General features: G+C 44.9%; 1 protein-coding gene across 1 annotated transcript in view; it reads right to left on the bottom strand.

The window, feature by feature from the left end:
* The window catches only part of LOC311230238 (receptor-type tyrosine-protein phosphatase gamma-like), a 667,161-nt gene that overhangs the window by 473,252 nt on the left and 181,073 nt on the right, over window positions 1–12,836 (bottom strand). The window lies entirely within an intron of this gene.

Here is a 12,836-nt window from a genome sequence, read left to right as displayed (position 1 = left end):
AACCGGTTCCGGTTGGGAACCGGTTCCTAATTGGCCGATGCCTGGAACCGTGTGGCTCCCGTGACTTTCGATTCCCTTATCGCTGCCAGGTTTTTCCTAGTTGCGCAATAATGTTAGCGTTAACATGTAGCCATGGCAGACTCTATTTGATTCATTAAGGGCTCGAAATTGCCTGGGTTTTGGTAATATGCTCCCGAAATGCTCCCGCTGTTTGGCTACTTCTATGTGCAGTGAAAACTACTTGAATGCTTTAGAACCTAGTCATTGATTTAGTTCGGGGTGAGCTAAAATTAGCCGCGGAGCTATCGCTAGCTAACGTGAGCTAACGCTATTTAATCAAGCTCACAAAGAGAGATAAACAGCTGACAGCGGATAGTACAGGTACAAATACAATAAAATAGCGGGTGGGGACTGTTGTGTAAACCTTGTACTCTTAAGTTCACATATAATAAGAGTCGGAGTGTTTGTTTACTGTCTCTACTCTGAGTCTGTCAGACAGGAAGTACCATGGTGCAACATACAAATGTGTCCGTGTAGCAACACAAGCCAATACCTTACAGGACAGGGGCCCGGGGAGGGAGCTCTGTGTGTGTGTGTGTGTGTGTGTGTGTGTGTGAGAGACAGAAGTCAGAGGAATAACGACCTGTTATTCAATAGATTAAATTAGTTTAAGAATAAAAAAATAAATACATTTTAAGAGAATCTCAAATACATTATTTTATTTAAGTGTAGGTGTAGGCTATAGTTAATGTTTAATTTTTTACAGTTTTTGTATTTTTCTGACATGGTAAATGGCTGCTTTTTTATATAGCGCTTTTATCCAAAGCGCTTTACAATTTGTTCCTTACATTTTACCCAATCACTCACATTCACACAACGACGGCGGAGGCAACCATGCAAGGTGCCAACCTGCTCATCGGGAGCAGTTAGGGGTTAAGTGTCTTGCTCAAGGACACATCGACACGCTGCCCGGGAGGAGCGGGAATCGAACCGGGAACCTCCGGATTGCCAGACGACTGCTCTACCTCCCGAGCCACTGACATGGGGGCTCAACAATAAATGACAATCAGAAATGTCAAGTTGCATGTTGTTATTCTAACCAGCTTAGTTCTGTTGCATTTCCAATTTATTTATTTAAATTATGAATTGATCAGGTATCGATAAGAGAATCGATAAAGAATCGAATCGATAAGCAGAATCGATAATGGAATCGTATCGATAAAATCCTATCAATTCCCATCCCTAGTTATTGAAGCAGGTTGGTTTCTGTGAGTGTAGGGGTAACCGGATGCATTGTGACTTGGTGTTAGCCAGCAGCAGGACGCCCCTAGGGCATTTCAATTTAATCCTGGGCCGGTGAGATCAGAGGGCTGAAACCGTAATTCTGTGGACTAGGATTAGCTATATGTAGGGAATTAGGGATGTGCTGTGCATGCAGAGGAGCCGTGCAAGCTCAAGGGATGATCCAGGATCCAATTCACACTAGTATGGGACGGTGACTGCAATGTGACAGCATGTATGAACTCGCTGGATGCCTGAGCTATAGATAAGCACTAAGGCTGTCAAAGTTAACGCGTTATTAACACATTAACGCACAATTATTTTAAAACCACTATTTTTTTTTAACGCAAGATTAACAAAAAAAATAAAATAAAAAGAATAACTTTTTATTAAAAAAAATATTCTTTCAATTTTTTTTTTTACTAGACTTCACTCAGGTGTATTATTGATACTCTCATTGATATGTTTGTTTCTGACTCAAAGTGTGTTTGTGTGTGTACAGTATGTGTGTGTGAGAGAGAGAGAGAGAGAGAGAGAGAGAGAGAGAGAGAGAGAGAGAGAGAGAGAGAGAGAAGAGAGAGAGAGAGAGAGAGAGGTGAGAGAGATGAGGAGGGGCAAGAGAGAAAGAGAGCTGGGAGAGTGTGCGTGTGTGTGTGTGTGCGTGCGTGTGTGTGTGTGTGTGAGAGAGAGGCCCTTGTGTGGGTGAATGTAACAAGTTCCTAACGTTTTCTTTCCCCTATTATTTCATGCACACTTTATTCATTGTTTTAAATTATAATTTTCTTTTAAGTTATTTTGTGCATCACTCTGTTTTGAATTTGATGCAAATTTGCAATGCATGAGGGTCGTCCTTTTTGTGTTAAATGGCTGCATAAAGCAAGCATTTGTTGACTCTCATGTTGGTAAGTAAGAGTATTAAAACATGAAAAATATCCGTTTAAGGTAGATTTAGGACAGATACAAAATATGAGATTAATTAGCGAGTTAATTATGGACAATCATGCGATTAATCAGATTAAATATTTGAATCGATTGACAGCCTTAATAAGCACAAATACACATACTGTCTCTCTCTCTCTCTCTCTCTCTCTCTCTCTCTCTCTCTCTCTCTCTCTCTCTCTCTCTCTCTCTCTCTCACACACACACACACACCTATGTAGTGTCCCCACAGCGTGTTTGATGGAGTGCATGTGTAAGGCAGCGACCCCCTGTCCTTGCGTTGCTCCCCTGTGTAATTATAGCCCTTAAAGATGAAGAATCACTCAGTATTAATTAATCAATAGACAACACACATGGGACAGGGACAAGGGTGTGTGTGTGTGTGGGGGGGGGGGGGTTGAGGTGTTATAGAGTAGAAGTAATTGAGATGTGTTAGACAGAGCTAAGATCTATGCCTTGTGTTGCCAGCTATAGCCAAGGCCATGGACTAGTAACAAGCTAGTTGTTCTTGTCCAAGACCCAGCAGTCACACAGATGTGACTGTGCTGTTACAATGCACATTGAATTTGACCACCAACAACTACAAAAAGAAAAATACATTTGTTTATTTTTACTGTGGAAGCATGTCACTAATGCGTACATCACAATTTACCCCTGCCAATTTCAAGAGAGAAAAAAAACAAGCTATAAAATCAAATCTGCTACTCACTCGGCTATATTTGTGTAAAGAAAAATAATACCCCATGCCAAATACAAATTTCTATAAGCTTTGATCAATACGATTTTCATATAAAAATTGGAAATTGGCTTTGATAATTGTTTTTATTCTCTTACAAGGTGAATAAAGATGAGCATAGAGTTGCTGCAGCCAACAAAATATACCACATTCCATGAATTGAACTCATGAACGTTTGTTGTAGAGACTTATGGGAGGTGTTTTAAAGTTTAAAATGTGTATTCCATCCAAATAGTTTTAAAGGTTTATTCCACCCAATAGTGTAATAGTGTGTCATAGTGTAATAGTGTTTAATTGTGTAATAGTGTATTAGTGTAATAGTGTAATGTGTAATACTGCGGGGAGATCTGCTTTCATTGGTCTATGTTTGACCCGCCCCCTTCACATAAGCCCGGCTTAATGTAGGCTACTAAAAAGAAAATGTGTGACAGCCACCTGGTGGAGATCACTCTACTGAGCGCACATTACATTTACACCTTTCTAGTTTATTATTGAAGTATATTAAATGTTTACTTTTGTACTTCTACAGTATATCAGTGCTTTCCATACACATACTTGCTAATGATAACTGACCACAAACATATACGTAACATATATATAATAGAACTTTGTTATGTTTGTCTGCCACCATTGTCTGTACCAACCAACTGTACATGAATAATAGCCTCATTAATCTACAATAGCACATGTACTCTACATGTTGCAGATTAATGGATTTGATTCAGATTATTTTAACTGTGTACGCTGCAGCACATCCATCACTGTCCATTCTAGGCCGTATACAGTCTACTAGTACAGTATGTGCGTGCTATAGAGAAAGACATACATGAGATTATCTTCTGTAAAGTAAACCGTTTTATTTTGATGAAATATATTCCTTTATCTAAAATAAGATCATATAAATTAGATAGTCAATATGTCTTCTGAATAAAGAGGGATAATTGATATGTTATATTAGAACAAATATAGTGTATATAACACCAATCAGAACCAATCTCACCTTCTAGGGGGGAGGTGTGATATTCACTGTGACTTTTAGCAACCTGTAGAATGACATCTCACTCAGTTGACTCCACTTACCTTGCCGGTTTGGGGTATATGTATATATACACATATATACATTATTGTGTGTGTGTGTGTGTGTGTGTGTGTGTGTGTGTGTGTGTGTGTGTGTGTGTGTGTGTGTGTGTGTGTGTGTGTGTGTGTGTGTGTGTGTGTGTGTGTGTGTGTGTGTGTGTGTGTGTGTGTGTGTGTGTGTGTGTGTGTGTGTGTGTGTGTGTGTGTGTGTGTGTGTGTGTGTATATTTCACATCCCTGTCTCTAGTGTGCAATGCACTCTAGCAAAAACCATAGAGTGCATGCTGGCATTTGTGGATCAAAGAGCATCCCCCAACACAAACACACACACTAGGGGTGGACGGTATAAACGGTATACGGTATAAACGGTATGAATTTGCTCTACGGTATGGATTTTGACTATACCGTGTAACCGGTATGGCAGCTCTAAAATAGCAATGACGTCATGTAACCACAGCGGACTATTTCACTCGCATTTGCCCCTAAAAATAGATAGAATTAGTCATAGATAATACTAGATATGTGCGAACTGGAAAAAGTTATTTAGGAGGCTTCGCGCAGTGGGCGTGCCAGCCCCTACCGCACGCATGTAAACACGGGTCTAGACCGTCTAGTAGTCTAGTCATGGGACGGGACACAGGAGCTGTCGGGAGGACGGCGGCGTCTCCCTGGCCTGAGCTAACGTTAGCTTAGCTACCGTTACAAAATGACCCAGTCAACTATTCACTTTTAGTTTAATACATGATGAGGCATTGTCTAACCGAACGGTATCTAGTCGGCCATCTACCGATAGCTCCTGACATCAACAAACGCTCCACAGTCTAGTAGAGACGTGTATGCTACCTGTTAGCTCACGTTAGCGCAAATTAGTTCACCGTTCAAAACGAAATGTCCCATTGAACTAAATAATTCACTGAGGCGTTGTATTAACGTTATATATCCGGCTAGCAGTAGCTACAGATAGCTCCTGATATCAATGTCTTATAACACTGATTCGATGCGTATTCGAGCTGAGGGCTTGTGAATGTGATTTAACGTTATAGTTATACCATTACTAGGGCCCAGCTGCAGCGCCGGAGAATCCTGGCCGTAGCTCGAGGCTACTCGAGTATAGGTCCAGCTGCAGCTCTGGAGAATCCTGGCCGTAGCTGGAGGCTACTAGAGTACACACAGACAGTGGAGCTTGTTGCGTGGTGGCGATGTCTCGCAGATAATACAAGTACAAGTCTAATTATATAATATATATATTTTATATAAAAAAAAAAAAAAAGTATATAAAATAAAAATAATTTTTTTTTTATCAAAAACGATGATACCGTGATATATACCGTTACCGTCTATGCTTCAAATTATACCGTGATATACATTTTAGACCATACCGTCCACCCCTAACACACACACGCACACACACACACACACGCACACACACACATGAATGCACACACACACACACACACACACACACACACACACACACACACACACACACACACACACACACACACACACACACACACACACACACACACACACACACACACACAAACAGAACCATCTGCTATGAGTCATGACTCAGGGCAGTGTGTGGGGAGGCACATCAATAGCCAGTCAGATACGCTTGTTAGCCTCTCAATTAGCACACGCTGCTTTGATCCCTACCATGACACTGCAAAAACAACATAACACACACATACACAAGGACACAAATACGTACACTCTCAGACAGGGGCGGACTGGGACACAAATTCAGCCTGGGACATTCAGACGCACCAGCCCACGCACCGGCCCCGAAACTGGCCCACACAACGGCCGTTATGAAACACTCGTCCAGTATTAAACAACCCAAGGCTGTGGCTAAGGAGTCAACATCAGGGAGACCAATCTACACCCCGCCCCTAGATGTGCACTCGTGCACAGTGCACACACACACACACACATGCACACACATGCACACACACACACACACACACACACACACACACACACACACACACACACACACACACATATACCGTTACTTCCTGTCATTGGCATACGTTTTCTTTTTTTTAGCCTAGGGATTAAGGATACATGAAGTATTAACTACACCATAATAATATTGAGGTTTTGATCCATAGAAAGGTCTGTGCTACACAATTTCAGTTAGATTCGATTTATTGTCCTTTAATTTTGCACTCATGACATTAGTTGCTTGCCGTTTAATCAACATCGAAAGACCCCCCACTTCCTCCCAGACACCCATTCCAAGAGCCTGTTCGCTGTGTCTCTCTCTGTGTGTGTGTGTCTCTCTCTCTCTATCTGTGTCTTTCTGTCTCTGTGTCTGTCTGTCTGTCTGTCTGTCTGTCTGTCTGTCTGTCTGTCTGTCTGTCTGTCTGTCTGTCTGTCTGTCTGTCTGTCTTCTTTCACTCTCTCTGTCTATCCCCCAATTAAACTGTCCTACTCTACATCACCAGCATGTTTCGCAGCAAGTAACTTGTTGTTTTTGTTTTTTAATTCTAGCTTTTTCAGCTCCACCATTTCTTTTTTTTACAGGGGCCAATTTCGAATTGCATATCATTCTTGGTTGACACTGAAGTTAGTAAAATGCCATCAAAATTATGAAAAAGCTTTCTTGATGGAGAAACAGTGTATCAAAAATCTGAAAGGAGGATAGCCTACTGTTTGAAATTCTCAGTTGTTAGATTACTGCTTCCCTCTGCTGATCAGCTCTTCCACCTTAGAGCTATATCTGCAGGCAGCCTCACGTTGTTCACTAAGCACAACATTTGACGACAAGGGCTGTCCCCGACTAAGGATTTGGATAGTCGACTTTGATTGGCCGAAATTAGCCGATAGTTGACTATTAGTCGACTATGAAAAAAAAAAGTTGATATTTTTTATCATTCCATTTGGGCTGTGGGGGTGCTTAATATCCGAAGGAGTCGACGAAAGGCTTTTTGTCCTCTGCAAAAGCATGCAATTGGTCTACTGATGGATACATCTTGATATTTGTCTAGTCTAGTGTGTTCATTAGATGGGTGAAATCCTCTTTCAGTGCCTCTGTGCCTGTTTTCTTAGGCAGTTAGCCTCTGGTATGCGTGCCATTAGTGTTAGGCACGCTTCTAGGCCTCTTTTCTTTTGGAAAGAATGATAATTTTTTTTTAAATAAATAAAATAAAAAATTCAAATTGTTTATAAATTTTTTGCATTCGACTAAGAGGTTGGCAGTCGACTACAGCTCCTTTCGATCGATTAGTCGACTATTCGACTAATAGGGGTCAGCCTTAGACGACACAGAAGCAAATCTTCATTCAAACAGCAATGGCAGGCAGCTCGCACAGTAGAAGCAATCGTCCGTGTTATCTGATTTGGAGAGTATTCCTTCATTAAAAGGACAACAAAAAACGTTTATGAAGGCTTATATTGTCAGAGAATAGACTACGGTGTCGGAGAATTAAGCTACGCTACGGTATGCTCCAAATGGCATTGAGTTTCTCTTGTTCGATGTCACGGATAGGCTAGGGGACACAAATTCAGCCTGAGACGTTCAGAGTCACTCCGGCCAGCGCGCACACACGCACACACACTATTGTCACCTATGTGTGTCGTTGCGCTCTGGGTAGTGTATCTGTAGTAGAGCGCTGTGTAGGCTACATCATCTGGACGGACTGTTTCTGTGCGAGCAAGCATGCGTACTATGGAATTTAATCCTGCCCACACACCGGCCCACACACCAGCCCACACACCGGCCCACATACTGGCCCACATACCGGCCCACATTAGTGGCCCACACACCGACTCACACACTGGCCCACACACCGGCCCACACACCGGCCCACACACCGGCCCACACACCGGCCCACATTAGTGGCCCACACACCGACTCACACACTGGCCCACACACTGGCCCACACACCGGCCCACACACCGGCCCACATACCGGCCCACATTAGTGGCCCACACACCGACTCACACACCGGCCCACACACCGGCCCACACACCGGCCCACACACCGGCCCACATACTGGCCCACATACCGGCCAGGGTTTCTGTTAGAAAAAATTGTTGCCGGTCTGGGATCAATTCCGGTCAGATTTTATTGAGCTTAAAAACAATTGATAGGCAGGCTATATAAAGAATGACATCCTCAAGGCATTTATAATATTTTAACTTAAAACTAGGCTACTTTTGCGTATATACAGTCATTAATATATTCCAAATAAAATAAGTCCCTCGAGACTTCGTGCTGCTGCCGACTTGAGGTGTCGGTGGGCAGTCTGCCCGACATTAATAAACAGCAGTCTGTTATAATCACATTTTTATGAGCTAACGAATTCCGTTATATTGGACATTTGTATTAATTATATCAAGCGAAGAACTGAGACATTTGGCAGAGAGAGACGGCAACATTATCGTGGGTTTGCGTGATGACTATCTCCACCTCCCAACGACTTCAGTGCTGGATTTGCGAGAGCATGCAGCTGCAGAGCCGCAGAGCCAGCTCTGTTTTCAGGTCCGGTCTGGGGACCGCTCAGCAGCGCCCCCCACCCAACAGCTGAATTGCCAATGGCTGAATTGGAGTACTGCACTGTGCGGGCACAGCTCTGTGGGTTCTGTGGCTCTGCAGCTGCATGCTCTCGCAAATCCAGCACCAAGCTCCCGCTGACAACATCGTTGTCATTATTAGACCTGCTTGGTGAAGCATCAATGAAACAAATGTAATGATTGTTTCGTTCATCGCATAGGGCCTAGGCTATTTAATACAATTCAAATAATCAAATTGTGCTTAGAGGGAATTATTTTCACCGGACATTATGACCGGAGATATTAAAATATTCGGACTTCAACAGATTCTGCCGGTCAAATACCGGTAATTACCGGCTAACGGAAACCCTGATACCGGCCCACATTAGTGGCCCACACACCGACTCACACACTGGCCCACACACCGGCCCACATTAGTGGCCCACACACCAGCCCACACACCTGCCCAGACTACACAAACACATGTGCACACACACATTCACATACATACACACACACACAGTGATTGTTGGAACACGTTACCTCCTACAGGAGCCACTAGCTAGCTCTCCAGTGGTCTATTCTGGACGGCACTAATCACAGACTAAAGCAGGACGCATCCAAACATAGAAACAAGCTGACTGTAATTAGGATCCAAAATACCCTTGTGTAGGCACTGTGTGCGTGCATGTGTGTGTTCAAAGCTGTTTATTATATGTAGGGGAATGCTGCATTCAAGTATTTGGGCATGTGTGCACGTGTGTACATGTGTAAGGGTGTGTGTGTGTGTGTGTGTGTGTGTGTGTGTGTGTGTGTGTGTGTGTGTGTGTGTGTGTGTGTGTATGAATGTGTGTGTGGGGTGTGTGTGTGTGTGTGATGTGTGTCTTCCTCCATCAGCCCCTGAAATAGCCCCTTGGCACCCCTAATATCTAATCTTACCACACACACACACACAAACGCATGCACACAAACGCACATGCATGCCCACACACACACACACACACACACACACACACGCGCACACAGACACACACACACACACACACACACACACACACACACACACACACACACACACACACACACACACACACACACACACGTATACACACACACTTCAAAAGCAGCTGAAAGGCAGAGAAACCTAGTCCAGCTAGTTGCAGCAGGGTCACACAGCCATCATCCATCAGCTCTCACTGTTAAAACAAATCCTCCAACCCTATCCATACAATATTTATCCTGGCCATCGTAGCTTACTAATTTATTTACATTCCTGATGTATTAACCTTTTTTTCCCAGGGAAAGGTAGCTTGATAAATGGCTGGATGAGCGGAGGGAAGTGATTTAGTGATTTAGGGCCCAATTCTGGCCCTAAAATTGGTTCCTGCCAATGTAATACATCATGGAGAATTAAAAGGTGATTGTGCTGTGTGTATGTGTGTGTGTGTATGTGTGTGTGTGTGTGTGTGTGTGTGTGTGTGTGTGTGTGTGTGTGTGTGTGTGTGTGTGTGTGTGTGTGTGTGTGTGTGTGTGTGTGTGTGTGCAGGCAGTGTGAGTATGTAGCTGACACAGAGAGAGATGAGGAACAGAGACAGCGTAAGCGGCTGATGACTCCCCGATAAGACACATGTGCATGCGCACGCACGCACGCACGCACGCACGCACGCACGCACGCACGCACACACACACACACACACACACACACACACACACACACACACACACACACACACACACACACACACACACACACACACACACACATACACACACACATACACACACACAGACACACACATACACACACACACATCTGAAGACAGATGGAAGAAGGGATTGGGGGAAAAGGGAGAGGAGACGTTAAGAGAAGGGTGTAGGAGGAGGCAGAGCTGTCTCCAAACTCCTACCCAGAGCTGTCTCTAAACGTGTACGTCACAGCCTGCTAAACACCTCTGCCCAAGAGAGACTAAATCCAGACATCCGTGACCAAATTAGTTTGAAAGAAAATGGGGCTATAACTTTGAATTGGGTGTATAAATAGTATCACGAATATATATCATAAAAAGATTAAGCTGTCTGAACATTTACAAGTTCTGTCACTGATTCTGTTCTGTCACCGATTGATCTTGCTTTGCACATCGGACCAATAATTGCAACAAGTGTGCAAAGCTCTTTTGGAGAGGAGAGGAGAGCTGTTTTTTCAGAACCATCACGATGGATCTTCTAAATGTTGTTTATTTCACAGATTGCATATTTCTATCAAATGATTGTGTTTTCTGTAACATTAGGCTACTGTGTGATACTCATGGGAAGTCACAGGACTATTTTCCCTTCAGCAAATGATAATCCTGAATCTGTGATGAAACAGATTGTTGTATCGTTGTGCTGACATTATCAGGTAAGCGCAAACAAGTAGGAGATTCTGTTCCGATAACATGGCCATACTACCAGCTCCTTCCCCAGTCTTTCAACGCCAAAACGGAAGACACATGGGGTCCTCAGTGAGTCAGAGCAGAGCGCTCGCCATATTCATATAACTCGTTATATTTCATATGGCTTTGCGCTCTGCTTTATTGGAACACAATGGTGGAGCAGAGCGGAAAGCCCGACAGATGTACCCGCTGAGGTCCCCTACAACCATCAGAATAACGGGGAGGATCCGGGCCCCCCCGCCCCCCCTAGTGAGGGACGCGAGGGAGACCGGACCCGACTGTGCGAAGAGGGAACAGTACCTCAAACGCACAGGGTGAGCAGACTGTGAGACTTACCTTTGTTTAGAAGGGCCCACGACTACTCGGTTGCGCATCCCGCACGCCACCAGGGAACCAACGTGAAGCAAAAACCCATGTCACAGCCCCCAACATCGTGGGGTCGGGGTCAAAAAGCCCCGACCCAGTGGCAAGGCTGTAGCAGCGGGGCGCGGAGGAGGCCCCAGCCCCAGGCCACATCCCGGGGGCCAGGACCCCCCGAAAAAGGGGCCTGGCGAGGTCAACGAGGCCGCGGCATCGAGACCCCACCAGACGGTCACTAGTGACACCACCGCCCACATCGCAAGCATATCGAACAGGGCCTACAATAGGTGAAGGCCCTTCTCCACCTGGCACGCCACTCCGAAGCGCTCCAAGGAGGCTTCCCCCCCACAATGTTGTGGGGCCAGCTGGCGCACCGGGGAGACAAACCTCCAAGGAGGTTGATCCCTCAATCCAGGCCGACAGGTCTTAAAGGAAAACTCATACATACCTTTTTTCTTCTCTGTGCATGCAGTAGGAGTAGGAAGACATACACCGTTAGCCTAGCTTAGCGTCAGTCACTGGAAGTAGGTTCCTCCATTAGCCTAGTTCCCAACATCTTCCTACTCCTACTGCATGCACAGAGAAGAAAAAGGTATGCATCTTCTTGTCTAACTCCAGGGTTCCCAAAATGTTGGAGTGTTAAGATACATACCTTTTCCTTCTCTGTGCATGCAGTAGGAGTAGGAAGACGCGCACCGTTAGCCTAGCTTAGCGTCAGTCACTGGAAGTAGGTTCCTCCATTAGCCTAGTTCCCAACGTCTTCCTACTCCTACTGCATGCACAGAGACAAAATAGGTATGTATCTTCTTATCTAACTCCAGGGTAGATGGCAAATAAGCTAATTTCCCAAAATGTTGGAGTTTTCCTTTAACAAGAGCAGAACTCGACCTGCGCCCGGAGCACTGCGGACTAGACAGGCGCCTAAGGGGCTAACAGTATCCCGGCGGAAAGGGTGTTCGGTATGCCGTGCACCATGTCACAATCTCATGGGGTCACGAACCTCACAGAGTCGGAGTTAGCCAACTCCGCCAGCGAACAGATTCCACCACGAACCCTGACCCTGCCAATTTATTAATCCCGCGGGGTCGAGGTTCAGAGAAAGAGTTTGACACAATTGGCAGACGTCATGAAACATGCAGGGGCATACTCTCGGGCAGCCGGGGTCAGACCCAGGCTCAACCGGAGTCGACTCTGCTACCAACACACCGGGGAGACAACCACCTCCCTATGTTTATTAACAGAAAATGGTTGCTCCCTTAACCCATTAAGAAACCCTGGAAACATAACTGCACGTATACACAGGCTATACAATGCAGTTCAAGGCGTTTCAGGTTTAAAAAGGATTAACCCAGGCCAACAGGTCAACGAGGGCAAGGCCCAACCTGGGCCTGGAGGACCGGGACCTACACAGGGATGCATAGAGGAGTTGACAGAAGCAGCCTCCCCGACAGCCCCCTCCCATCCCCGGTTTAGCAGGGTGGGAGGGGTGAAACGAATGGAGAAGGACCA

The sequence above is a fragment of the Notolepis coatsorum genome (assembly GCF_963971535.1).
Source record: "Notolepis coatsorum genome assembly, chromosome: 6".
NCBI lineage: Eukaryota > Metazoa > Chordata > Actinopteri > Aulopiformes > Paralepididae > Notolepis > Notolepis coatsorum.
The sequence above is the reverse complement of the archived record's forward strand: the minus strand, read 5'-3'. Positions and strand labels throughout refer to the sequence as shown.